This window comes from Schistocerca piceifrons, chromosome 1, assembly GCF_021461385.2.
Source record: "Schistocerca piceifrons isolate TAMUIC-IGC-003096 chromosome 1, iqSchPice1.1, whole genome shotgun sequence".
Taxonomy (NCBI): domain Eukaryota; kingdom Metazoa; phylum Arthropoda; class Insecta; order Orthoptera; family Acrididae; genus Schistocerca; species Schistocerca piceifrons.
This window is the reverse complement of record NC_060138.1, coordinates 456396541-456421685: the sequence shown is the minus strand read 5'-3', so window position 1 is coordinate 456421685 and position 25145 is coordinate 456396541. Positions and strand designations below refer to the sequence as shown.

Here is a 25145-nt window from a genome sequence, read left to right as displayed (position 1 = left end):
GGCTCTACTCCCCCTCACGCCGCGCATGCGTGCTGTCCACCGTCACTGGTACTGTATTAAACAGCAGTACAAAGTTCTCGGCATTGTCCTGACGGACGACACCCAACGGATGGCGGCGCTAAACTGGCGCACGACGCTTCATCAGATTCGTGCGCTGGCGAAAATCCACGCTGTCAGGAATCTGGCGCTTGGCGAAAAAGTATTCCTCATAAATACCTGTGTACTTGCCAAAGCGTGGTACTTGGCCCAGATTCTGCCACTGCCGAAAAAACTTGAACGTGCCATCAAACACGCAGTCTACTGGCTGTTGTGGAAAGGCAATATTTTTAAGGTGTCCATGGACACGTGCACTTTGAGCGTGACGGAGGGGGGGCTGGGTCTGGTTGATCTCCACGCCAAATGTGCGGCGTTGTTCTTTCGAAGGACTACTGCGGTGGTTGAAAAAGGGCCTCGTAGTGTGACGGCGGTTCTGTTTGCCAAATATCGACCACATTCGGTGGCTGCTCCAGTTTTTGTTTCTGATGTTCCTTATACGGTAAATTATGTGCGCCACTTCTACCTTTATGGTAGTTACGTTGTTAGCAGCGATGTCCGTGGACGCACGGTCAGTGATATCATACGAGCCCTTCGCGGGAATCCATCGAAGAATAAATGGGAACGACGGCTGCCGCAGTACGACTGGAATACCGTGTGGAAAAACACTGCATCTAAGGTCGTCCCGGCGGAAGTACGTGCGACGTGGTACAAATTAGTGAACCGTACAATTTCGACGAACTCAAAATTACAGTCCATCCATCTTATCCAGTCTAGTGCTTGTGAAATGTGCGCTGAAGAGGACACTCTTGAACATCGCTTTGTGTGTCGCAAATTCAGAGTTGCTTGGGACGCTGCACGTGATATGATACGCTTGATTAACAGAGTGGCTACGCATCATGTGACCGCGATAGACGCCATAGTGCCGCAGTGTAAGGCTTACCCTGTAGCCAAACGTAATGCCACGATTTGGATTATTGGACACACCGTTCATTCTATGTTTTCTCTCGGATTGACTGATAAACTGGACTTCCTTACTTACCTTTGGACTGAACATAATACCGAACGCGTCCGTGCAACTTATCACGAGACTTTTTCCAATTTTTTGAATGCTGCTCTGTCTCATGTATTCAACACGAGTTTGAATTATTCTTGATTCTGATTAATTCCTTATATATAGTTTCCCTGTCCCGTCCATGACGTGAACAGATCTCGACAGGAACGTAACGTAACGAAAATATTAAATTGTATGTCTCCGTCATGTTGTGTATATGTTGCTCGACGAAATTTACTGTCGTGCGCACCTTGATGCTTTCGTCGTTCTCCGTCTTCCTTTCCTTTTTGATTACTCATCGAGTGGCCGATGTTCTGTTGCTTATTTATTTTTTTTTCTTACAGCGGTGAACGCTTTTTGCTTTCCATTATTTTCTTTCGTGGCACGGACCTTTCTTGCAGTATTGTACTTTGTGTACTCTTATGCAGTTTCCTGTCGGTCTGTGCCTTGGCTAATCATTTGTTCCTTTTTTTTATGTGCTCTCATTGTGTCTTTACATCCGCTTTTTTTTACTGCTGTGTGGCAATGACCGAGGTGGTCAATCGGCGTTTTCAGTTTCAAGTTGGTTGATGTGGTGCTTTCCAGGTATGACTTTCAATGACGCACGGGTCGCATTACTTTAAGTTTGAAGTTAAGGTTCTTGTTTTTACTGGTTTCTCTAGGGAAGTTTCTTATTTTTTCTCTTTTCCCTCTTTTTTTTCTTCCCGTATGTGTGCTGTTCGCTGCATACCAATACATTCCGTTGCATTAATTTGGAGGGATTTATTCCTTTTTCATTTCGCATGTGTGTTTCCACGTATTGGACCATCCGGAGGAACTACTTGCTCTTACGCAGGATCTCTGAATCAACGGGGGAACACTCACGTTCATTGTCATCGGGGGAGCTACATCAACTAATTGTACAGCCACAGAAGCTCGCCAATGACGGCAATTATGGAGAGCGCAAGGCCGGGCTATAAAAAAAAAAAAAAAAAAAAAAAAAAAAAAAAAAAAAAAAAAAAAAGTTGCCACTTTTTACGTCTCATTTTTGTGCCGTTGCGGTGTGTCCTCGTGGGGTAGGACGCAGCTCTTGTGACGCGCGTGTTGTGTAGGTAGCGTGGCCGAGCGGTCTAAGGCGCTGGTTTCAGGCACCATTCTCTTCGGAGGCGTGGGTTCCAATCCCACAGCTGCCGAACGTGTAATGTTTCCTGTGTCGAAGGCAGATGCACTCATTGCCCGCAAAGGAAACAGCACAACAAGGCGTGAGCGTCTGTTTGGTGAATTGTCGTAGAACAGTGCGTGGTGCAACGACAGGATTTGTAGGCACCTTTTGCTCTCATCATTGCTGGCGTTCGTCTCCACGAAATGCGTCCGGAGCACGCCGTTCTATAACGCGAGAGAGTGGATTTTTTACAGTTGTCGTCAGTTAACCGTGGGCGGCTGCTGCGTTCGCTGGAAAGAGCACTGCCGTCGTTGTCCGGTGTGGTCTAGTGGCTAGGATACCTGGCTCTCACCCAGGAGGCCCGGGTTCGATTCCCGGTACCGGAATTGCGCGTTTTTGTTGCTCCTCCTATGCGACTTGTCTCGACTTTGCTCGACTGACGCTACGCTGACGCGTGCAGAAAGCTACGTTAAGTATGACTCGCGGCAACACCTGACGGCGAGAGAGATGCGGCGTCTATCCACTTGTTATCGAGCCACATACCGGTACCTGTAGTCAAGAGGCTTGGAGGACTGCAAGACATTGCCACGGAGGTGAATGCAGCTAACCACTGTAGTTAGAGTCCTGACAGCGCAGGCACGTTCATTTGCTCGTATACATGTGATGGAGACCGTGTCTGACACTGCTGTGGCGTACACCTTGGCCTAGGCTTTGCTGGGTATCGCCACTTGCATTGCAGCCAGCTGCCTCCGCGGGCGCCTCCGTGGCCATGGCCGTGATCGTCTAGTGGTTAGGACATTGCGTTGTGGCCGCAATAACCCAGGTTCGAATCCTGGTCACGGCAATTTTGAAAGTTTTGCCTTGCTGCCGTTGCAATGGCGAGTACTCGAAATGACAGTACTCTCTTGATTTTTTCACTCGTGTTCCGCAGGCCGCAGTTAGCACTACCACTTCATCCCCAACACGTAATGTCGCCTCCCAGAGCGCAGACGTCCGCTGCTCTCTGTAGTCGAAAAGGGCAGTCGTTTGAAGTGCGATGGATGAGCAGCCAGTCCCAGCAGAACAGGAAGCTGTGGCGTGCACTGTTTCTACAAATGCTAGGAACACTGGCGCACCAAGCAGCGCATGTAGCGTGGCCGAGCGCTTTAAGGCGCTGGTTTAAGGCACCAGTCTCTCTGTAGGCGCGGTTTCGAATCCCGTAGCTGCCGGGGGTTTTGATGTGATCGCGTTAACCTGCCGCTTTTCCTTCAAGTGTAACCTCCTTGAGCTCACATATGTTTGATACATGGAGCATTCTAGCTCCGCCTGACAGTTACAGCTACGATACTTTAGTGGTTAAGGAAAGCGCAGGTTCGAAACCTGGTCACGGCACGAAAACGTCTCTTGACGCTGTCTCCTTAACTGCGACAGCTACAGACAAGTGGCGTCGCTACCGTACGGCGGGCACGGCTTTTTCTTGCTGTGGATGGCCTAAAGAGACGCTTCCAGTGGGAGAGCAGTGGAAATACATGGCACGGCGATTGCCAAGATACTTCCATTTCGAAGTGATCTTTGTAGTACAAACGAAACGTTTTGCCGCTGCTGATCCAACGGTAACGTGGCCGAGCGGTCTAAGGCGCTGGTTTTAGGCACCAGTCTCTCCGGAGGCGTGGGTTCGAATCCCACCGTTGCCACTTTTTACGTCTCATTTTTGTGCCGTTGCGGTGTGTCCTCGTGGGGTAGGACGCAGCTCTTGTGACGCGCGTGTTGTGTAGGTAGCGTGGCCGAGCGGTCTAAGGCGCTGGTTTCAGGCACCATTCTCTTCGGAGGCGTGGGTTCCAATCCCACAGCTGCCGAACGTGTAATGTTTCCTGTGTCGAAGGCAGATGCACTCATTGCCCGCAAAGGAAACAGCACAACAAGGCGTGAGCGTCTGCTTGGTGAATTGTCGTAGAACAGTGCGTGGTGCAACGACAGGATTTGTAGGCACCTTTTGCTCTCATCATTGCTGGCGTTCGTCTCCACGAAATGCGTCCGGAGCACGCCGTTCTATAACGCGAGAGAGTGGATTTTTTACAGTTGTCGTCAGTTAACCGTGGGCGGCTGCTGCGTTCGCTGGAAAGAGCACTGCCGTCGTTGTCCGGTGTGGTCTAGTGGCTAGGATACCTGGCTCTCACCCAGGAGGCCCGGGTTCGATTCCCGGTACCGGAATTGCGCGTTTTTGTTGCTCCTCCTATGCGACTTGTCTCGACTTTGCTCGACTGACGCTACGCTGACGCGTGCAGAAAGCTACGTTAAGTATGACTCGCGGCAACACCTGACGGCGAGAGAGATGCGGCGTCTATCCACTTGTTATCGAGCCACATACCGGTACCTGTAGTCAAGAGGCTTGGAGGACTGCAAGACATTGCCACGGAGGTGAATGCAGCTAACCACTGTAGTTAGAGTCCTGACAGCGCAGGCACGTTCATTTGCTCGTATACATGTGATGGAGACCGTGTCTGACACTGCTGTGGCGTACACCTTGGCCTAGGCTTTGCTGGGTATCGCCACTTGCATTGCAGCCAGCTGCCTCCGCGGGCGCCTCCGTGGCCATGGCCGTGATCGTCTAGTGGTTAGGACATTGCGTTGTGGCCGCAATAACCCAGGTTCGAATCCTGGTCACGGCAATTTTGAAAGTTTTGCCTTGCTGCCGTTGCAATGGCGAGTACTCGAAATGACAGTACTCTCTTGATTTTTTCACTCGTGTTCCGCAGGCCGCAGTTAGCACTACCACTTCATCCCCAACACGTAATGTCGCCTCCCAGAGCGCAGACGTCCGCTGCTCTCTGTAGTCGAAAAGGGCAGTCGTTTGAAGTGCGATGGATGAGCAGCCAGTCCCAGCAGAACAGGAAGCTGTGGCGTGCACTGTTTCTACAAATGCTAGGAACACTGGCGCACCAAGCAGCGCATGTAGCGTGGCCGAGCGCTTTAAGGCGCTGGTTTAAGGCACCAGTCTCTCTGTAGGCGCGGTTTCGAATCCCGTAGCTGCCGGGGGTTTTGATGTGATCGCGTTAACCTGCCGCTTTTCCTTCAAGTGTAACCTCCTTGAGCTCACATATGTTTGATACATGGAGCATTCTAGCTCCGCCTGACAGTTACAGCTACGATACTTTAGTGGTTAAGGAAAGCGCAGGTTCGAAACCTGGTCACGGCACGAAAACGTCTCTTGACGCTGTCTCCTTAACTGCGACAGCTACAGACAAGTGGCGTCGCTACCGTACGGCGGGCACGGCTTTTTCTTGCTGTGGATGGCCTAAAGAGACGCTTCCAGTGGGAGAGCAGTGGAAATACATGGCACGGCGATTGCCAAGATACTTCCATTTCGAAGTGATCTTTGTAGTACAAACGAAACGTTTTGCCGCTGCTGATCCAACGGTAACGTGGCCGAGCGGTCTAAGGCGCTGGTTTTAGGCACCAGTCTCTCCGGAGGCGTGGGTTCGAATCCCACCGTTGCCACTTTTTACGTCTCATTTTTGTGCCGTTGCGGTGTGTCCTCGTGGGGTAGGACGCAGCTCTTGTGACGCGCGTGTTGTGTAGGTAGCGTGGCCGAGCGGTCTAAGGCGCTGGTTTCAGGCACCATTCTCTTCGGAGGCGTGGGTTCCAATCCCACAGCTGCCGAACGTGTAATGTTTCCTGTGTCGAAGGCAGATGCACTCATTGCCCGCAAAGGAAACAGCACAACAAGGCGTGAGCGTCTGCTTGGTGAATTGTCGTAGAACAGTGCGTGGTGCAACGACAGGATTTGTAGGCACCTTTTGCTCTCATCATTGCTGGCGTTCGTCTCCACGAAATGCGTCCGGAGCACGCCGTTCTATAACGCGAGAGAGTGGATTTTTTACAGTTGTCGTCAGTTAACCGTGGGCGGCTGCTGCGTTCGCTGGAAAGAGCACTGCCGTCGTTGTCCGGTGTGGTCTAGTGGCTAGGATACCTGGCTCTCACCCAGGAGGCCCGGGTTCGATTCCCGGTACCGGAATTGCGCGTTTTTGTTGCTCCTCCTATGCGACTTGTCTCGACTTTGCTCGACTGACGCTACGCTGGCGCGTGCAGAAAGCTACGTTAAGTATGACTCGCGGCAACACCTGACGGCGAGAGAGATGCGGCGTCTATCCACTTGTTATCGAGCCACATACCGGTACCTGTAGTCAAGAGGCTTGGAGGACTGCAAGACATTGCCACGGAGGTGAATGCAGCTAACCACTGTAGTTAGAGTCCTGACAGCGCAGGCACGTTCATTTGCTCGTATACATGTGATGGAGACCGTGTCTGACACTGCTGTGGCGTACACCTTGGCCTAGGCTTTGCTGGGTATCGCCACTTGCATTGCAGCCAGCTGCCTCCGCGGGCGCCTCCGTGGCCATGGCCGTGATCGTCTAGTGGTTAGGACATTGCGTTGTGGCCGCAATAACCCAGGTTCGAATCCTGGTCACGGCAATTTTGAAAGTTTTGCCTTGCTGCCGTTGCAATGGCGAGTACTCGAAATGACAGTACTCTCTTGATTTTTTCACTCGTGTTCCGCAGGCCGCAGTTAGCACTACCACTTCATCCCCAACACGTAATGTCGCCTCCCAGAGCGCAGACGTCCGCTGCTCTCTGTAGTCGAAAAGGGCAGTCGTTTGAAGTGCGATGGATGAGCAGCCAGTCCCAGCAGAACAGGAAGCTGTGGCGTGCACTGTTTCTACAAATGCTAGGAACACTGGCGCACCAAGCAGCGCATGTAGCGTGGCCGAGCGCTTTAAGGCGCTGGTTTAAGGCACCAGTCTCTCTGTAGGCGCGGTTTCGAATCCCGTAGCTGCCGGGGGTTTTGATGTGATCGCGTTAACCTGCCGCTTTTCCTTCAAGTGTAACCTCCTTGAGCTCACATATGTTTGATACATGGAGCATTCTAGCTCCGCCTGACAGTTACAGCTACGATACTTTAGTGGTTAAGGAAAGCGCAGGTTCGAAACCTGGTCACGGCACGAAAACGTCTCTTGACGCTGTCTCCTTAACTGCGACAGCTACAGACAAGTGGCGTCGCTACCGTACGGCGGGCACGGCTTTTTCTTGCTGTGGATGGCCTAAAGAGACGCTTCCAGTGGGAGAGCAGTGGAAATACATGGCACGGCGATTGCCAAGATACTTCCATTTCGAAGTGATCTTTGTAGTACAAACGAAACGTTTTGCCGCTGCTGATCCAACGGTAACGTGGCCGAGCGGTCTAAGGCGCTGGTTTTAGGCACCAGTCTCTCCGGAGGCGTGGGTTCGAATCCCACCGTTGCCACTTTTTACGTCTCATTTTTGTGCCGTTGCGGTGTGTCCTCGTGGGGTAGGACGCAGCTCTTGTGACGCGCGTGTTGTGTAGGTAGCGTGGCCGAGCGGTCTAAGGCGCTGGTTTCAGGCACCATTCTCTTCGGAGGCGTGGGTTCCAATCCCACAGCTGCCGAACGTGTAATGTTTCCTGTGTCGAAGGCAGATGCAATCATTGCCCGCAAAGGAAACAGCACAACAAGGCGTGAGCGTCTGCTTGGTGAATTGTCGTAGAACAGTGCGTGGTGCAACGACAGGATTTGTAGGCACCTTTTGCTCTCATCATTGCTGGCGTTCGTCTCCACGAAATGCGTCCGGAGCACGCCGTTCTATAACGCGAGAGAGTGGATTTTTTACAGTTGTCGTCAGTTAACCGTGGGCGGCTGCTGCGTTCGCTGGAAAGAGCACTGCCGTCGTTGTCCGGTGTGGTCTAGTGGCTAGGATACCTGGCTCTCACCCAGGAGGCCCGGGTTCGATTCCCGGTACCGGAATTGCGCGTTTTTGTTGCTCCTCCTATGCGACTTGTCTCGACTTTGCTCGACTGACGCTACGCTGGCGCGTGCAGAAAGCTACGTTAAGTATGACTCGCGGCAACACCTGACGGCGAGAGAGATGCGGCGTCTATCCACTTGTTATCGAGCCACATACCGGTACCTGTAGTCAAGAGGCTTGGAGGACTGCAAGACATTGCCACGGAGGTGAATGCAGCTAACCACTGTAGTTAGAGTCCTGACAGCGCAGGCACGTTCATTTGCTCGTATACATGTGATGGAGACCGTGTCTGACACTGCTGTGGCGTACACCTTGGCCTAGGCTTTGCTGGGTATCGCCACTTGCATTGCAGCCAGCTGCCTTCGCGGGCGCCTCCGTGGCCATGGCCGTGATCGTCTAGTGGTTAGGACATTGCGTTGTGGCCGCAATAACCCAGGTTCGAATCCTGGTCACGGCAATTTTGAAAGTTTTGCCTTGCTGCCGTTGCAATGGCGAGTACTCGAAATGACAGTACTCTCTTGATTTTTTCACTCGTGTTCCGCAGGCCGCAGTTAGCACTACCACTTCATCCCCAACACGTAATGTCGCCTCCCAGAGCGCAGACGTCCGCTGCTCTCTGTAGTCGAAAAGGGCAGTCGTTTGAAGTGCGATGGATGAGCAGCCAGTCCCAGCAGAACAGGAAGCTGTGGCGTGCACTGTTTCTACAAATGCTAGGAACACTGGCGCACCAAGCAGCGCATGTAGCGTGGCCGAGCGCTTTAAGGCGCTGGTTTAAGGCACCAGTCTCTCTGTAGGCGCGGTTTCGAATCCCGTAGCTGCCGGGGGTTTTGATGTGATCGCGTTAACCTGCCGCTTTTCCTTCAAGTGTAACCTCCTTGAGCTCACATATGTTTGATACATGGAGCATTCTAGCTCCGCCTGACAGTTACAGCTACGATACTTTAGTGGTTAAGGAAAGCGCAGGTTCGAAACCTGGTCACGGCACGAAAACGTCTCTTGACGCTGTCTCCTTAACTGCGACAGCTACAGACAAGTGGCGTCGCTACCGTACGGCGGGCACGGCTTTTTCTTGCTGTGGATGGCCTAAAGAGACGCTTCCAGTGGGAGAGCAGTGGAAATACATGGCACGGCGATTGCCAAGATACTTCCATTTCGAAGTGATCTTTGTAGTACAAACGAAACGTTTTGCCGCTGCTGATCCAACGGTAACGTGGCCGAGCGGTCTAAGGCGCTGGTTTTAGGCACCAGTCTCTCCGGAGGCGTGGGTTCGAATCCCACCGTTGCCACTTTTTACGTCTCATTTTTGTGCCGTTGCGGTGTGTCCTCGTGGGGTAGGACGCAGCTCTTGTGACGCGCGTGTTGTGTAGGTAGCGTGGCCGAGCGGTCTAAGGCGCTGGTTTCAGGCACCATTCTCTTCGGAGGCGTGGGTTCCAATCCCACAGCTGCCGAACGTGTAATGTTTCCTGTGTCGAAGGCAGATGCAATCATTGCCCGCAAAGGAAACAGCACAACAAGGCGTGAGCGTCTGCTTGGTGAATTGTCGTAGAACAGTGCGTGGTGCAACGACAGGATTTGTAGGCACCTTTTGCTCTCATCATTGCTGGCGTTCGTCTCCACGAAATGCGTCCGGAGCACGCCGTTCTATAACGCGAGAGAGTGGATTTTTTACAGTTGTCGTCAGTTAACCGTGGGCGGCTGCTGCGTTCGCTGGAAAGAGCACTGCCGTCGTTGTCCGGTGTGGTCTAGTGGCTAGGATACCTGGCTCTCACCCAGGAGGCCCGGGTTCGATTCCCGGTACCGGAATTGCGCGTTTTTGTTGCTCCTCCTATGCGACTTGTCTCGACTTTGCTCGACTGACGCTACGCTGGCGCGTGCAGAAAGCTACGTTAAGTATGACTCGCGGCAACACCTGACGGCGAGAGAGATGCGGCGTCTATCCACTTGTTATCGAGCCACATACCGGTACCTGTAGTCAAGAGGCTTGGAGGACTGCAAGACATTGCCACGGAGGTGAATGCAGCTAACCACTGTAGTTAGAGTCCTGACAGCGCAGGCACGTTCATTTGCTCGTATACATGTGATGGAGACCGTGTCTGACACTGCTGTGGCGTACACCTTGGCCTAGGCTTTGCTGGGTATCGCCACTTGCATTGCAGCCAGCTGCCTTCGCGGGCGCCTCCGTGGCCATGGCCGTGATCGTCTAGTGGTTAGGACATTGCGTTGTGGCCGCAATAACCCAGGTTCGAATCCTGGTCACGGCAATTTTGAAAGTTTTGCCTTGCTGCCGTTGCAATGGCGAGTACTCGAAATGACAGTACTCTCTTGATTTTTTCACTCGTGTTCCGCAGGCCGCAGTTAGCACTACCACTTCATCCCCAACACGTAATGTCGCCTCCCAGAGCGCAGACGTCCGCTGCTCTCTGTAGTCGAAAAGGGCAGTCGTTTGAAGTGCGATGGATGAGCAGCCAGTCCCAGCAGAACAGGAAGCTGTGGCGTGCACTGTTTCTACAAATGCTAGGAACACTGGCGCACCAAGCAGCGCATGTAGCGTGGCCGAGCGCTTTAAGGCGCTGGTTTAAGGCACCAGTCTCTCTGTAGGCGCGGTTTCGAATCCCGTAGCTGCCGGGGGTTTTGATGTGATCGCGTTAACCTGCCGCTTTTCCTTCAAGTGTAACCTCCTTGAGCTCACATATGTTTGATACATGGAGCATTCTAGCTCCGCCTGACAGTTACAGCTACGATACTTTAGTGGTTAAGGAAAGCGCAGGTTCGAAACCTGGTCACGGCACGAAAACGTCTCTTGACGCTGTCTCCTTAACTGCGACAGCTACAGACAAGTGGCGTCGCTACCGTACGGCGGGCACGGCTTTTTCTTGCTGTGGATGGCCTAAAGAGACGCTTCCAGTGGGAGAGCAGTGGAAATACATGGCACGGCGATTGCCAAGATACTTCCATTTCGAAGTGATCTTTGTAGTACAAACGAAACGTTTTGCCGCTGCTGATCCAACGGTAACGTGGCCGAGCGGTCTAAGGCGCTGGTTTTAGGCACCAGTCTCTCCGGAGGCGTGGGTTCGAATCCCACCGTTGCCACTTTTTACGTCTCATTTTTGTGCCGTTGCGGTGTGTCCTCGTGGGGTAGGACGCAGCTCTTGTGACGCGCGTGTTGTGTAGGTAGCGTGGCCGAGCGGTCTAAGGCGCTGGTTTCAGGCACCATTCTCTTCGGAGGCGTGGGTTCCAATCCCACAGCTGCCGAACGTGTAATGTTTCCTGTGTCGAAGGCAGATGCACTCATTGCCCGCAAAGGAAACAGCACAACAAGGCGTGAGCGTCTGCTTGGTGAATTGTCGTAGAACAGTGCGTGGTGCAACGACAGGATTTGTAGGCACCTTTTGCTCTCATCATTGCTGGCGTTCGTCTCCACGAAATGCGTCCGGAGCACGCCGTTCTATAACGCGAGAGAGTGGATTTTTTACAGTTGTCGTCAGTTAACCGTGGGCGGCTGCTGCGTTCGCTGGAAAGAGCACTGCCGTCGTTGTCCGGTGTGGTCTAGTGGCTAGGATACCTGGCTCTCACCCAGGAGGCCCGGGTTCGATTCCCGGTACCGGAATTGCGCGTTTTTGTTGCTCCTCCTATGCGACTTGTCTCGACTTTGCTCGACTGACGCTACGCTGGCGCGTGCAGAAAGCTACGTTAAGTATGACTCGCGGCAACACCTGACGGCGAGAGAGATGCGGCGTCTATCCACTTGTTATCGAGCCACATACCGGTACCTGTAGTCAAGAGGCTTGGAGGACTGCAAGACATTGCCACGGAGGTGAATGCAGCTAACCACTGTAGTTAGAGTCCTGACAGCGCAGGCACGTTCATTTGCTCGTATACATGTGATGGAGACCGTGTCTGACACTGCTGTGGCGTACACCTTGGCCTAGGCTTTGCTGGGTATCGCCACTTGCATTGCAGCCAGCTGCCTCCGCGGGCGCCTCCGTGGCCATGGCCGTGATCGTCTAGTGGTTAGGACATTGCGTTGTGGCCGCAATAACCCAGGTTCGAATCCTGGTCACGGCAATTTTGAAAGTTTTGCCTTGCTGCCGTTGCAATGGCGAGTACTCGAAATGACAGTACTCTCTTGATTTTTTCACTCGTGTTCCGCAGGCCGCAGTTAGCACTACCACTTCATCCCCAACACGTAATGTCGCCTCCCAGAGCGCAGACGTCCGCTGCTCTCTGTAGTCGAAAAGGGCAGTCGTTTGAAGTGCGATGGATGAGCAGCCAGTCCCAGCAGAACAGGAAGCTGTGGCGTGCACTGTTTCTACAAATGCTAGGAACACTGGCGCACCAAGCAGCGCATGTAGCGTGGCCGAGCGCTTTAAGGCGCTGGTTTAAGGCACCAGTCTCTCTGTAGGCGCGGTTTCGAATCCCGTAGCTGCCGGGGGTTTTGATGTGATCGCGTTAACCTGCCGCTTTTCCTTCAAGTGTAACCTCCTTGAGCTCACATATGTTTGATACATGGAGCATTCTAGCTCCGCCTGACAGTTACAGCTACGATACTTTAGTGGTTAAGGAAAGCGCAGGTTCGAAACCTGGTCACGGCACGAAAACGTCTCTTGACGCTGTCTCCTTAACTGCGACAGCTACAGACAAGTGGCGTCGCTACCGTACGGCGGGCACGGCTTTTTCTTGCTGTGGATGGCCTAAAGAGACGCTTCCAGTGGGAGAGCAGTGGAAATACATGGCACGGCGATTGCCAAGATACTTCCATTTCGAAGTGATCTTTGTAGTACAAACGAAACGTTTTGCCGCTGCTGATCCAACGGTAACGTGGCCGAGCGGTCTAAGGCGCTGGTTTTAGGCACCAGTCTCTCCGGAGGCGTGGGTTCGAATCCCACCGTTGCCACTTTTTACGTCTCATTTTTGTGCCGTTGCGGTGTGTCCTCGTGGGGTAGGACGCAGCTCTTGTGACGCGCGTGTTGTGTAGGTAGCGTGGCCGAGCGGTCTAAGGCGCTGGTTTCAGGCACCATTCTCTTCGGAGGCGTGGGTTCCAATCCCACAGCTGCCGAACGTGTAATGTTTCCTGTGTCGAAGGCAGATGCACTCATTGCCCGCAAAGGAAACAGCACAACAAGGCGTGAGCGTCTGCTTGGTGAATTGTCGTAGAACAGTGCGTGGTGCAACGACAGGATTTGTAGGCACCTTTTGCTCTCATCATTGCTGGCGTTCGTCTCCACGAAATGCGTCCGGAGCACGCCGTTCTATAACGCGAGAGAGTGGATTTTTTACAGTTGTCGTCAGTTAACCGTGGGCGGCTGCTGCGTTCGCTGGAAAGAGCACTGCCGTCGTTGTCCGGTGTGGTCTAGTGGCTAGGATACCTGGCTCTCACCCAGGAGGCCCGGGTTCGATTCCCGGTACCGGAATTGCGCGTTTTTGTTGCTCCTCCTATGCGACTTGTCTCGACTTTGCTCGACTGACGCTACGCTGGCGCGTGCAGAAAGCTACGTTAAGTATGACTCGCGGCAACACCTGACGGCGAGAGAGATGCGGCGTCTATCCACTTGTTATCGAGCCACATACCGGTACCTGTAGTCAAGAGGCTTGGAGGACTGCAAGACATTGCCACGGAGGTGAATGCAGCTAACCACTGTAGTTAGAGTCCTGACAGCGCAGGCACGTTCATTTGCTCGTATACATGTGATGGAGACCGTGTCTGACACTGCTGTGGCGTACACCTTGGCCTAGGCTTTGCTGGGTATCGCCACTTGCATTGCAGCCAGCTGCCTTCGCGGGCGCCTCCGTGGCCATGGCCGTGATCGTCTAGTGGTTAGGACATTGCGTTGTGGCCGCAATAACCCAGGTTCGAATCCTGGTCACGGCAATTTTGAAAGTTTTGCCTTGCTGCCGTTGCAATGGCGAGTACTCGAAATGACAGTACTCTCTTGATTTTTTCACTCGTGTTCCGCAGGCCGCAGTTAGCACTACCACTTCATCCCCAACACGTAATGTCGCCTCCCAGAGCGCAGACGTCCGCTGCTCTCTGTAGTCGAAAAGGGCAGTCGTTTGAAGTGCGATGGATGAGCAGCCAGTCCCAGCAGAACAGGAAGCTGTGGCGTGCACTGTTTCTACAAATGCTAGGAACACTGGCGCACCAAGCAGCGCATGTAGCGTGGCCGAGCGCTTTAAGGCGCTGGTTTAAGGCACCAGTCTCTCTGTAGGCGCGGTTTCGAATCCCGTAGCTGCCGGGGGTTTTGATGTGATCGCGTTAACCTGCCGCTTTTCCTTCAAGTGTAACCTCCTTGAGCTCACATATGTTTGATACATGGAGCATTCTAGCTCCGCCTGACAGTTACAGCTACGATACTTTAGTGGTTAAGGAAAGCGCAGGTTCGAAACCTGGTCACGGCACGAAAACGTCTCTTGACGCTGTCTCCTTAACTGCGACAGCTACAGACAAGTGGCGTCGCTACCGTACGGCGGGCACGGCTTTTTCTTGCTGTGGATGGCCTAAAGAGACGCTTCCAGTGGGAGAGCAGTGGAAATACATGGCACGGCGATTGCCAAGATACTTCCATTTCGAAGTGATCTTTGTAGTACAAACGAAACGTTTTGCCGCTGCTGATCCAACGGTAACGTGGCCGAGCGGTCTAAGGCGCTGGTTTTAGGCACCAGTCTCTCCGGAGGCGTGGGTTCGAATCCCACCGTTGCCACTTTTTACGTCTCATTTTTGTGCCGTTGCGGTGTGTCCTCGTGGGGTAGGACGCAGCTCTTGTGACGCGCGTGTTGTGTAGGTAGCGTGGCCGAGCGGTCTAAGGCGCTGGTTTCAGGCACCATTCTCTTCGGAGGCGTGGGTTCCAATCCCACAGCTGCCGAACGTGTAATGTTTCCTGTGTCGAAGGCAGATGCAATCATTGCCCGCAAAGGAAACAGCACAACAAGGCGTGAGCGTCTGCTTGGTGAATTGTCGTAGAACAGTGCGTGGTGCAACGACAGGATTTGTAGGCACCTTTTGCTCTCATCATTGCTGGCGTTCGTCTCCACGAAATGCGTCCGGAGCACGCCGTTCTATAACGCGAGAGAGTGGATTTTTTACAGTTGTCGTCAGTTAACCGTGGGCGGCTGCTGCGTTCGCTGGAAAGAGCACTGCCGTCGTTGTCCGGTGTGGTCTAGTGGCTAGGATACCTGGCTCTCACCCAGGAGGCCCGGGTTCGATTCCCGGTACCGGAATTGCGCGTTTTTGTTGCTCCTCCTATGCGACTTGTCTCGACTTTGCTCGACTGACGCTACGCTGGCGCGTGCAGAAAGCTACGTTAAGTATGACTCGCGGCAACACCTGACGGCGAGAGAGATGCGGCGTCTATCCACTTGTTATCGAGCCACATACCGGTACCTGTAGTCAAGAGGCTTGGAGGACTGCAAGACATTGCCACGGAGGTGAATGCAGCTAACCACTGTAGTTAGAGTCCTGACAGCGCAGGCACGTTCATTTGCTCGTATACATGTGATGGAGACCGTGTCTGACACTGCTGTGGCGTACACCTTGGCCTAGGCTTTGCTGGGTATCGCCACTTGCATTGCAGCCAGCTGCCTTCGCGGGCGCCTCCGTGGCCATGGCCGTGATCGTCTAGTGGTTAGGACATTGCGTTGTGGCCGCAATAACCCAGGTTCGAATCCTGGTCACGGCAATTTTGAAAGTTTTGCCTTGCTGCCGTTGCAATGGCGAGTACTCGAAATGACAGTACTCTCTTGATTTTTTCACTCGTGTTCCGCAGGCCGCAGTTAGCACTACCACTTCATCCCCAACACGTAATGTCGCCTCCCAGAGCGCAGACGTCCGCTGCTCTCTGTAGTCGAAAAGGGCAGTCGTTTGAAGTGCGATGGATGAGCAGCCAGTCCCAGCAGAACAGGAAGCTGTGGCGTGCACTGTTTCTACAAATGCTAGGAACACTGGCGCACCAAGCAGCGCATGTAGCGTGGCCGAGCGCTTTAAGGCGCTGGTTTAAGGCACCAGTCTCTCTGTAGGCGCGGTTTCGAATCCCGTAGCTGCCGGGGGTTTTGATGTGATCGCGTTAACCTGCCGCTTTTCCTTCAAGTGTAACCTCCTTGAGCTCACATATGTTTGATACATGGAGCATTCTAGCTCCGCCTGACAGTTACAGCTACGATACTTTAGTGGTTAAGGAAAGCGCAGGTTCGAAACCTGGTCACGGCACGAAAACGTCTCTTGACGCTGTCTCCTTAACTGCGACAGCTACAGACAAGTGGCGTCGCTACCGTACGGCGGGCACGGCTTTTTCTTGCTGTGGATGGCCTAAAGAGACGCTTCCAGTGGGAGAGCAGTGGAAATACATGGCACGGCGATTGCCAAGATACTTCCATTTCGAAGTGATCTTTGTAGTACAAACGAAACGTTTTGCCGCTGCTGATCCAACGGTAACGTGGCCGAGCGGTCTAAGGCGCTGGTTTTAGGCACCAGTCTCTCCGGAGGCGTGGGTTCGAATCCCACCGTTGCCACTTTTTACGTCTCATTTTTGTGCCGTTGCGGTGTGTCCTCGTGGGGTAGGACGCAGCTCTTGTGACGCGCGTGTTGTGTAGGTAGCGTGGCCGAGCGGTCTAAGGCGCTGGTTTCAGGCACCATTCTCTTCGGAGGCGTGGGTTCCAATCCCACAGCTGCCGAACGTGTAATGTTTCCTGTGTCGAAGGCAGATGCACTCATTGCCCGCAAAGGAAACAGCACAACAAGGCGTGAGCGTCTGCTTGGTGAATTGTCGTAGAACAGTGCGTGGTGCAACGACAGGATTTGTAGGCACCTTTTGCTCTCATCATTGCTGGCGTTCGTCTCCACGAAATGCGTCCGGAGCACGCCGTTCTATAACGCGAGAGAGTGGATTTTTTACAGTTGTCGTCAGTTAACCGTGGGCGGCTGCTGCGTTCGCTGGAAAGAGCACTGCCGTCGTTGTCCGGTGTGGTCTAGTGGCTAGGATACCTGGCTCTCACCCAGGAGGCCCGGGTTCGATTCCCGGTACCGGAATTGCGCGTTTTTGTTGCTCCTCCTATGCGACTTGTCTCGACTTTGCTCGACTGACGCTACGCTGGCGCGTGCAGAAAGCTACGTTAAGTATGACTCGCGGCAACACCTGACGGCGAGAGAGATGCGGCGTCTATCCACTTGTTATCGAGCCACATACCGGTACCTGTAGTCAAGAGGCTTGGAGGACTGCAAGACATTGCCACGGAGGTGAATGCAGCTAACCACTGTAGTTAGAGTCCTGACAGCGCAGGCACGTTCATTTGCTCGTATACATGTGATGGAGACCGTGTCTGACACTGCTGTGGCGTACACCTTGGCCTAGGCTTTGCTGGGTATCGCCACTTGCATTGCAGCCAGCTGCCTCCGCGGGCGCCTCCGTGGCCATGGCCGTGATCGTCTAGTGGTTAGGACATTGCGTTGTGGCCGCAATAACCCAGGTTCGAATCCTGGTCACGGCAATTTTGAAAGTTTTGCCTTGCTGCCGTTGCAATGGCGAGTACTCGAAATGACAGTACTCTCTTGATTTTTTCACTCGTGTTCCGCAGGCCGCAGTTAGCACTACCACTTCATCCCCAACACGTAATGTCGCCTCCCAGAGCGCAGACGTCCGCTGCTCTCTGTAGTCGAAAAGGGCAGTCGTTTGAAGTGCGATGGATGAGCAGCCAGTCCCAGCAGAACAGGAAGCTGTGGCGTGCACTGTTTCTACAAATGCTAGGAACACTGGCGCACCAAGCAGCGCATGTAGCGTGGCCGAGCGCTTTAAGGCGCTGGTTTAAGGCACCAGTCTCTCTGTAGGCGCGGTTTCGAATCCCGTAGCTGCCGGGGGTTTTGATGTGATCGCGTTAACCTGCCGCTTTTCCTTCAAGTGTAACCTCCTTGAGCTCACATATGTTTGATACATGGAGCATTCTAGCTCCGCCTGACAGTTACAGCTACGATACTTTAGTGGTTAAGGAAAGCGCAGGTTCGAAACCTGGTCACGGCACGAAAACGTCTCTTGACGCTGTCTCCTTAACTGCGACAGCTACAGACAAGTGGCGTCGCTACCGTACGGCGGGCACGGCTTTTTCTTGCTGTGGATGGCCTAAAGAGACGCTTCCAGTGGGAGAGCAGTGGAAATACATGGCACGGCGATTGCCAAGATACTTCCATTTCGAAGTGATCTTTGTAGTACAAACGAAACGTTTTGCCGCTGCTGATCCAACGGTAACGTGGCCGAGCGGTCTAAGGCGCTGGTTTTAGGCACCAGTCTCTCCGGAGGCGTGGGTTCGAATCCCACCGTTGCCACTTTTTACGTCTCATTTTTGTGCCGTTGCGGTGTGTCCTCGTGGGGTAGGACGCAGCTCTTGTGACGCGCGTGTTGTGTAGGTAGCGTGGCCGAGCGGTCTAAGGCGCTGGTTTCAGGCACCATTCTCTTCGGAGGCGTGGGTTCCAATCCCACAGCTGCCGAACGTGTAATGTTTCCTGTGTCGAAGGCAGATGCAATCATTGCCCGCAAAGGAAACAGCACAACAAGGCGTGAGCGTCTGCTTGGTGAATTGTCGTAGAACAGTGCGTGGTGCAACGACAGGATTTGTAGGCACCTTTTGCTCTCATCATTGCTGGCGTTCGTCTCCACGAAATGCGTCCGGAGCACGCCGTTCTATAACGCGAGAGAGTGGATTTTTTACAGTTGTCGTCAGTTAACCGTGGGCGGCTGCTGCGTTCGCTGGAAAGAGCACTGCCGTCGTTGTCCGGTGTGGTCTAGTGGCTAGGATACCTGGCTCTCACCCAGGAGGCCCGGGTTCGATTCCCGGTACCGGAATTGCGCGTTTTTGTTGCTCCTCCTATGCGACTTGTCTCGACTTTGCTCGACTGACGCTACGCTGGCGCGTGCAGAAAGCTACGTTAAGTATGACTCGCGGCAACACCTGACGGCGAGAGAGATGCGGCGTCTATCCACTTGTTATCGAGCCACATACCGGTACCTGTAGTCAAGAGGCTTGGAGGACTGCAAGACATTGCCACGGAGGTGAATGCAGCTAACCACTGTAGTTAGAGTCCTGACAGCGCAGGCACGTTCATTTGCTCGTATACATGTGATGGAGACCGTGTCTGACACTGCTGTGGCGTACACCTTGGCCTAGGCTTTGCTGGGTATCGCCACTTGCATTGCAGCCAGCTGCCTTCGCGGGCGCCTCCGTGGCCATGGCCGTGATCGTCTAGTGGTTAGGACATTGCGTTGTGGCCGCAATAACCCAGGTTCGAATCCTGGTCACGGCAATTTTGAAAGTTTTGCCTTGCTGCCGTTGCAATGGCGAGTACTCGAAATGACAGTACTCTCTTGATTTTTTCACTCGTGTTCCGCAGGCCGCAGTTAGCACTACCACTTCATCCCCAACACGTAATGTCGCCTCCCAGAGCGCAGACGTCCGCTGCTCTCTGTAGTCGAAAAGGGCAGTCGTTTGAAGTGCGATGGATGAGCAGCCAGTCCCAGCAGAACAGGAAGCTGTGGCGTGCACTGTTTCTACAAATGCTAGGAACACTGGCGCACCAAGCAGCGCATGTAGCGTGGCCGAGCGCTTTAAGGCGCTGGTTTAAGGCACCAGTCTCTCTGTAGGCGCGGTTTCGAATCCCGTAGCTGCCGGGGGTTTTGATGTGATCGCGTTAACCTGCCGCTTTTCCTTCAAGTGTAACCTCCTTGAGCTCACATATGTTTGATACATGGAGCATTCTAGCTCCGCCTGACAGTTACAGCTACGATACTTTAGTGGTTAAGGAAAGCGCAGGTTCGAAACCTGGTCACGGCACGAAAACGTCTCTTGACGCTGTCTCCTTAACTGCGACAGCTACAGACAAGTGGCGTCGCTACCGTACGGCGGGCACGGCTTTTTCTTGCTGTGGATGGCCTAAAGAGACGCTTCCAGTGGGAGAGCAGTGGAAATACATGGCACGGCGATTGCCAAGATACTTCCATTTCGAAGTGATCTTTGTAGTACAAACGAAACGTTTTGCCGCTGCTGATCCAACGGTAACGTGGCCGAGCGGTCTAAGGCGCTGGTTTTAGGCACCAGTCTCTCCGGAGGCGTGGGTTCGAATCCCACCGTTGCCACTTTTTACGTCTCATTTTTGTGCCGTTGCGGTGTGTCCTCGTGGGGTAGGACGCAGCTCTTGTGACGCGCGTGTTGTGTAGGTAGCGTGGCCGAGCGGTCTAAGGCGCTGGTTTCAGGCACCATTCTCTTCGGAGGCGTGGGTTCCAATCCCACAGCTGCCGAACGTGTAATGTTTCCTGTGTCGAAGGCAGATGCAATCATTGCCCGCAAAGGAAACAGCACAACAAGGCGTGAGCGTCTGCTTGGTGAATTGTCGTAGAACAGTGCGTGGTGCAACGACAGGATTTGTAGGCACCTTTTGCTCTCATCATTGCTGGCGTTCGTCTCCACGAAATGCGTCCGGAGCACGCCGTTCTATAACGCGAGAGAGTGGATTTTTTACAGTTGTCGTCAGTTAACCGTGGGCGGCTGCTGCGTTCGCTGGAAAGAGCACTGCCGTCGTTGTCCGGTGTGGTCTAGTGGCTAGGATACCTGGCTCTCACCCAGGAGGCCCGGGTTCGATTCCCGGTACCGGAATTGCGCGTTTTTGTTGCTCCTCCTATGCGACTTGTCTCGACTTTGCTCGACTGACGCTACGCTGGCGCGTGCAGAAAGCTACGTTAAGTATGACTCGCGGCAACACCTGACGGCGAGAGAGATGCGGCGTCTATCCACTTGTTATCGAGCCACATACCGGTACCTGTAGTCAAGAGGCTTGGAGGACTGCAAGACATTGCCACGGAGGTGAATGCAGCTAACCACTGTAGTTAGAGTCCTGACAGCGCAGGCACGTTCATTTGCTCGTATACATGTGATGGAGACCGTGTCTGACACTGCTGTGGCGTACACCTTGGCCTAGGCTTTGCTGGGTATCGCCACTTGCATTGCAGCCAGCTGCCTTCGCGGGCGCCTCCGTGGCCATGGCCGTGATCGTCTAGTGGTTAGGACATTGCGTTGTGGCCGCAATAACCCAGGTTCGAATCCTGGTCACGGCAATTTTGAAAGTTTTGCCTTGCTGCCGTTGCAATGGCGAGTACTCGAAATGACAGTACTCTCTTGATTTTTTCACTCGTGTTCCGCAGGCCGCAGTTAGCACTACCACTTCATCCCCAACACGTAATGTCGCCTCCCAGAGCGCAGACGTCCGCTGCTCTCTGTAGTCGAAAAGGGCAGTCGTTTGAAGTGCGATGGATGAGCAGCCAGTCCCAGCAGAACAGGAAGCTGTGGCGTGCACTGTTTCTACAAATGCTAGGAACACTGGCGCACCAAGCAGCGCATGTAGCGTGGCCGAGCGCTTTAAGGCGCTGGTTTAAGGCACCAGTCTCTCTGTAGGCGCGGTTTCGAATCCCGTAGCTGCCGGGGGTTTTGATGTGATCGCGTTAACCTGCCGCTTTTCCTTCAAGTGTAACCTCCTTGAGCTCACATATGTTTGATACATGGAGCATTCTAGCTCCGCCTGACAGTTACAGCTACGATACTTTAGTGGTTAAGGAAAGCGCAGGTTCGAAACCTGGTCACGGCACGAAAACGTCTCTTGACGCTGTCTCCTTAACTGCGACAGCTACAGACAAGTGGCGTCGCTACCGTACGGCGGGCACGGCTTTTTCTTGCTGTGGATGGCCTAAAGAGACGCTTCCAGTGGGAGAGCAGTGGAAATACATGGCACGGCGATTGCCAAGATACTTCCATTTCGAAGTGATCTTTGTAGTACAAACGAAACGTTTTGCCGCTGCTGATCCAACGGTAACGTGGCCGAGCGGTCTAAGGCGCTGGTTTTAGGCACCAGTCTCTCCGGAGGCGTGGGTTCGAATCCCACCGTTGCCACTTTTTACGTCTCATTTTTGTGCCGTTGCGGTGTGTCCTCGTGGGGTAGGACGCAGCTCTTGTGACGCGCGTGTTGTGTAGGTAGCGTGGCCGAGCGGTCTAAGGCGCTGGTTTCAGGCACCATTCTCTTCGGAGGCGTGGGTTCCAATCCCACAGCTGCCGAACGTGTAATGTTTCCTGTGTCGAAGGCAGATGCACTCATTGCCCGCAAAGGAAACAGCACAACAAGGCGTGAGCGTCTGCTTGGTGAATTGTCGTAGAACAGTGCGTGGTGCAACGACAGGATTTGTAGGCACCTTTTGCTCTCATCATTGCTGGCGTTCGTCTCCACGAAATGCGTCCGGAGCACGCCGTTCTATAACGCGAGAGAGTGGATTTTTTACAGTTGTCGTCAGTTAACCGTGGGCGGCTGCTGCGTTCGCTGGAAAGAGCACTGCCGTCGTTGTCCGGTGTGGTCTAGTGGCTAGGATACCTGGCTCTCACCCAGGAGGCCCGGGTTCGATTCCCGGTACCGGAATTGCGCGTTTTTGTTGCTCCTCCTATGCGACTTGTCTCGACTTTGCTCGACTGACGCTACGCTGGCGCGTGCAGAAAGCTACGTTAAGTATGACTCGCGGCAACACCTGACGGCGAGAGAGATGCGGCGTCTATCCACTTGTTATCGAGCCACATACCGGTACCTGTAGTCAAGAGGCTTGGAGGACTGCAAGACATTGCCACGGAGGTGAATGCAGCTAACCACTGTAGTTAGAGTCCTGACAGCGCAGGCACGTTCATTTGCTCGTATACATGTGATGGAGACCGTGTCTGACACTGCTGTGGCGTACACCTTGGCCTAGGCTTTGCTGGGTATCGCCACTTGCATTGCAGCCAGCTGCCTTCGCGGGCGCCTCCGTGGCCATGGCCGTGATCGTCTAGTGGTTAGGACATTGCGTTGTGGCCGCAATAACCCAGGTTCGAATCCTGGTCACGGCAATTTTGAAAGTTTTGCCTTGCTGCCGTTGCAATGGCGAGTACTCGAAATGACAGTACTCTCTTGATTTTTTCACTCGTGTTCCGCAGGCCGCAGTTAGCACTACCACTTCATCCCCAACACGTAATGTCGCCTCCCAGAGCGCAGACGTCCGCTGCTCTCTGTAGTCGAAAAGGGCAGTCGTTTGAAGTGCGATGGATGAGCAGCCAGTCCCAGCAGAACAGGAAGCTGTGGCGTGCACTGTTTCTACAAATGCTAGGAACACTGGCGCACCAAGCAGCGCATGTAGCGTGGCCGAGCGCTTTAAGGCGCTGGTTTAAGGCACCAGTCTCTCTGTAGGCGCGGTTTCGAATCCCGTAGCTGCCGGGGGTTTTGATGTGATCGCGTTAACCTGCCGCTTTTCCTTCAAGTGTAACCTCCTTGAGCTCACATATGTTTGATACATGGAGCATTCTAGCTCCGCCTGACAGTTACAGCTACGATACTTTAGTGGTTAAGGAAAGCGCAGGTTCGAAACCTGGTCACGGCACGAAAACGTCTCTTGACGCTGTCTCCTTAACTGCGACAGCTACAGACAAGTGGCGTCGCTACCGTACGGCGGGCACGGCTTTTTCTTGCTGTGGATGGCCTAAAGAGACGCTTCCAGTGGGAGAGCAGTGGAAATACATGGCACGGCGATTGCCAAGATACTTCCATTTCGAAGTGATCTTTGTAGTACAAACGAAACGTTTTGCCGCTGCTGATCCAACGGTAACGTGGCCGAGCGGTCTAAGGCGCTGGTTTTAGGCACCAGTCTCTCCGGAGGCGTGGGTTCGAATCCCACCGTTGCCACTTTTTACGTCTCATTTTTGTGCCGTTGCGGTGTGTCCTCGTGGGGTAGGACGCAGCTCTTGTGACGCGCGTGTTGTGTAGGTAGCGTGGCCGAGCGGTCTAAGGCGCTGGTTTCAGGCACCATTCTCTTCGGAGGCGTGGGTTCCAATCCCACAGCTGCCGAACGTGTAATGTTTCCTGTGTCGAAGGCAGATGCACTCATTGCCCGCAAAGGAAACAGCACAACAAGGCGTGAGCGTCTGCTTGGTGAATTGTCGTAGAACAGTGCGTGGTGCAACGACAGGATTTGTAGGCACCTTTTGCTCTCATCATTGCTGGCGTTCGTCTCCACGAAATGCGTCCGGAGCACGCCGTTCTATAACGCGAGAGAGTGGATTTTTTACAGTTGTCGTCAGTTAACCGTGGGCGGCTGCTGCGTTCGCTGGAAAGAGCACTGCCGCCGTTGTCCGGTGTGGTCTAGTGGCTAGGATACCTGGCTCTCACCCAGGAGGCCCGGGTTCGATTCCCGGTACCGGAATTGCGCGTTTTTGTTGCTCCTCCTATGCGACTTGTCTCGACTTTGCTCGACTGACGCTACGCTGGCGCGTGCAGAAAGCTACGTTAAGTATGACTCGCGGCAACACCTGACGGCGAGAGAGATGCGGCGTCTATCCACTTGTTATCGAGCCACATACCGGTACCTGTAGTCAAGAGGCTTGGAGGACTGCAAGACATTGCCACGGAGGTGAATGCAGCTAACCACTGTAGTTAGAGTCCTGACAGCGCAGGCACGTTCATTTGCTCGTATACATGTGATGGAGACCGTGTCTGACACTGCTGTGGCGTACACCTTGGCCTAGGCTTTGCTGGGTATCGCCACTTGCATTGCAGCCAGCTGCCTTCGCGGGCGCCTCCGTGGCCATGGCCGTGATCGTCTAGTGGTTAGGACATTGCGTTGTGGCCGCAATAACCCAGGTTCGAATCCTGGTCACGGCAATTTTGAAAGTTTTGCCTTGCTGCCGTTGCAATGGCGAGTACTCGAAATGACAGTACTCTCTTGATTTTTTCACTCGTGTTCCGCAGGCCGCAGTTAGCACTACCACTTCATCCCCAACACGTAATGTCGCCTCCCAGAGCGCAGACGTCCGCTGCTCTCTGTAGTCGAAAAGGGCAGTCGTTTGAAGTGCGATGGATGAGCAGCCAGTCCCAGCAGAACAGGAAGCTGTGGCGTGCACTGTTTCTACAAATGCTAGGAACACTGGCGCACCAAGCAGCGCATGTAGCGTGGCCGAGCGCTTTAAGGCGCTGGTTTAAGGCACCAGTCTCTCTGTAGGCGCGGTTTCGAATCCCGTAGCTGCCGGGGGTTTTGATGTGATCGCGTTAACCTGCCGCTTTTCCTTCAAGTGTAACCTCCTTGAGCT

At 53.7% G+C, this 25145-nt stretch overlaps 38 non-coding genes across 38 annotated transcripts; all 38 read left to right on the top strand.

Moving 5' to 3' along the window:
• Window positions 1-2542: 2542 nt before the first annotated feature.
• Window positions 2543-2614, top strand: Trnae-cuc. Its single transcript has one exon. It is a non-coding gene; the product is annotated as a tRNA-Glu (tRNA).
• Window positions 2615-3000: 386 nt separating this feature from the next.
• On the top strand, window positions 3001-3072 carry Trnah-gug. The gene has a single exon. It is a non-coding gene; the product is annotated as a tRNA-His (tRNA).
• A 747-nt stretch (window positions 3073-3819) lies between these two features.
• Trnal-uag lies at window positions 3820-3901 on the top strand. Its single transcript has one exon. It is a non-coding gene; the product is annotated as a tRNA-Leu (tRNA).
• Window positions 3902-4346: 445 nt separating this feature from the next.
• Trnae-cuc lies at window positions 4347-4418 on the top strand. The gene has a single exon. It is a non-coding gene; the product is annotated as a tRNA-Glu (tRNA).
• A 386-nt stretch (window positions 4419-4804) lies between these two features.
• On the top strand, window positions 4805-4876 carry Trnah-gug. The gene has a single exon. It is a non-coding gene; the product is annotated as a tRNA-His (tRNA).
• Window positions 4877-5623: 747 nt separating this feature from the next.
• On the top strand, window positions 5624-5705 carry Trnal-uag. The gene has a single exon. It is a non-coding gene; the product is annotated as a tRNA-Leu (tRNA).
• Window positions 5706-6150: 445 nt separating this feature from the next.
• Window positions 6151-6222, top strand: Trnae-cuc. The gene has a single exon. It is a non-coding gene; the product is annotated as a tRNA-Glu (tRNA).
• Window positions 6223-6608: 386 nt separating this feature from the next.
• Window positions 6609-6680, top strand: Trnah-gug. The gene has a single exon. It is a non-coding gene; the product is annotated as a tRNA-His (tRNA).
• A 747-nt stretch (window positions 6681-7427) lies between these two features.
• Trnal-uag lies at window positions 7428-7509 on the top strand. Its single transcript has one exon. It is a non-coding gene; the product is annotated as a tRNA-Leu (tRNA).
• Window positions 7510-7954: 445 nt separating this feature from the next.
• On the top strand, window positions 7955-8026 carry Trnae-cuc. Its single transcript has one exon. It is a non-coding gene; the product is annotated as a tRNA-Glu (tRNA).
• Window positions 8027-8412: 386 nt separating this feature from the next.
• Window positions 8413-8484, top strand: Trnah-gug. The gene has a single exon. It is a non-coding gene; the product is annotated as a tRNA-His (tRNA).
• Window positions 8485-9231: 747 nt separating this feature from the next.
• Window positions 9232-9313, top strand: Trnal-uag. The gene has a single exon. It is a non-coding gene; the product is annotated as a tRNA-Leu (tRNA).
• A 445-nt stretch (window positions 9314-9758) lies between these two features.
• Window positions 9759-9830, top strand: Trnae-cuc. Its single transcript has one exon. It is a non-coding gene; the product is annotated as a tRNA-Glu (tRNA).
• A 386-nt stretch (window positions 9831-10216) lies between these two features.
• Trnah-gug lies at window positions 10217-10288 on the top strand. The gene has a single exon. It is a non-coding gene; the product is annotated as a tRNA-His (tRNA).
• Window positions 10289-11035: 747 nt separating this feature from the next.
• Window positions 11036-11117, top strand: Trnal-uag. Its single transcript has one exon. It is a non-coding gene; the product is annotated as a tRNA-Leu (tRNA).
• Window positions 11118-11562: 445 nt separating this feature from the next.
• Window positions 11563-11634, top strand: Trnae-cuc. The gene has a single exon. It is a non-coding gene; the product is annotated as a tRNA-Glu (tRNA).
• A 386-nt stretch (window positions 11635-12020) lies between these two features.
• Trnah-gug lies at window positions 12021-12092 on the top strand. Its single transcript has one exon. It is a non-coding gene; the product is annotated as a tRNA-His (tRNA).
• Window positions 12093-12839: 747 nt separating this feature from the next.
• Window positions 12840-12921, top strand: Trnal-uag. Its single transcript has one exon. It is a non-coding gene; the product is annotated as a tRNA-Leu (tRNA).
• Window positions 12922-13366: 445 nt separating this feature from the next.
• Window positions 13367-13438, top strand: Trnae-cuc. The gene has a single exon. It is a non-coding gene; the product is annotated as a tRNA-Glu (tRNA).
• A 386-nt stretch (window positions 13439-13824) lies between these two features.
• Trnah-gug lies at window positions 13825-13896 on the top strand. The gene has a single exon. It is a non-coding gene; the product is annotated as a tRNA-His (tRNA).
• Window positions 13897-14643: 747 nt separating this feature from the next.
• Window positions 14644-14725, top strand: Trnal-uag. The gene has a single exon. It is a non-coding gene; the product is annotated as a tRNA-Leu (tRNA).
• A 445-nt stretch (window positions 14726-15170) lies between these two features.
• On the top strand, window positions 15171-15242 carry Trnae-cuc. The gene has a single exon. It is a non-coding gene; the product is annotated as a tRNA-Glu (tRNA).
• Window positions 15243-15628: 386 nt separating this feature from the next.
• Window positions 15629-15700, top strand: Trnah-gug. The gene has a single exon. It is a non-coding gene; the product is annotated as a tRNA-His (tRNA).
• Window positions 15701-16447: 747 nt separating this feature from the next.
• Window positions 16448-16529, top strand: Trnal-uag. The gene has a single exon. It is a non-coding gene; the product is annotated as a tRNA-Leu (tRNA).
• Window positions 16530-16974: 445 nt separating this feature from the next.
• On the top strand, window positions 16975-17046 carry Trnae-cuc. Its single transcript has one exon. It is a non-coding gene; the product is annotated as a tRNA-Glu (tRNA).
• A 386-nt stretch (window positions 17047-17432) lies between these two features.
• On the top strand, window positions 17433-17504 carry Trnah-gug. Its single transcript has one exon. It is a non-coding gene; the product is annotated as a tRNA-His (tRNA).
• Window positions 17505-18251: 747 nt separating this feature from the next.
• On the top strand, window positions 18252-18333 carry Trnal-uag. Its single transcript has one exon. It is a non-coding gene; the product is annotated as a tRNA-Leu (tRNA).
• A 445-nt stretch (window positions 18334-18778) lies between these two features.
• Trnae-cuc lies at window positions 18779-18850 on the top strand. The gene has a single exon. It is a non-coding gene; the product is annotated as a tRNA-Glu (tRNA).
• A 386-nt stretch (window positions 18851-19236) lies between these two features.
• Window positions 19237-19308, top strand: Trnah-gug. The gene has a single exon. It is a non-coding gene; the product is annotated as a tRNA-His (tRNA).
• A 747-nt stretch (window positions 19309-20055) lies between these two features.
• Window positions 20056-20137, top strand: Trnal-uag. The gene has a single exon. It is a non-coding gene; the product is annotated as a tRNA-Leu (tRNA).
• Window positions 20138-20582: 445 nt separating this feature from the next.
• Trnae-cuc lies at window positions 20583-20654 on the top strand. Its single transcript has one exon. It is a non-coding gene; the product is annotated as a tRNA-Glu (tRNA).
• A 386-nt stretch (window positions 20655-21040) lies between these two features.
• Trnah-gug lies at window positions 21041-21112 on the top strand. The gene has a single exon. It is a non-coding gene; the product is annotated as a tRNA-His (tRNA).
• Window positions 21113-21859: 747 nt separating this feature from the next.
• Trnal-uag lies at window positions 21860-21941 on the top strand. Its single transcript has one exon. It is a non-coding gene; the product is annotated as a tRNA-Leu (tRNA).
• A 445-nt stretch (window positions 21942-22386) lies between these two features.
• Trnae-cuc lies at window positions 22387-22458 on the top strand. Its single transcript has one exon. It is a non-coding gene; the product is annotated as a tRNA-Glu (tRNA).
• A 386-nt stretch (window positions 22459-22844) lies between these two features.
• Window positions 22845-22916, top strand: Trnah-gug. The gene has a single exon. It is a non-coding gene; the product is annotated as a tRNA-His (tRNA).
• Window positions 22917-23663: 747 nt separating this feature from the next.
• On the top strand, window positions 23664-23745 carry Trnal-uag. Its single transcript has one exon. It is a non-coding gene; the product is annotated as a tRNA-Leu (tRNA).
• Window positions 23746-24190: 445 nt separating this feature from the next.
• Window positions 24191-24262, top strand: Trnae-cuc. Its single transcript has one exon. It is a non-coding gene; the product is annotated as a tRNA-Glu (tRNA).
• A 386-nt stretch (window positions 24263-24648) lies between these two features.
• Window positions 24649-24720, top strand: Trnah-gug. Its single transcript has one exon. It is a non-coding gene; the product is annotated as a tRNA-His (tRNA).
• The last annotated feature ends 425 nt before the right edge of the window (window positions 24721-25145 follow it).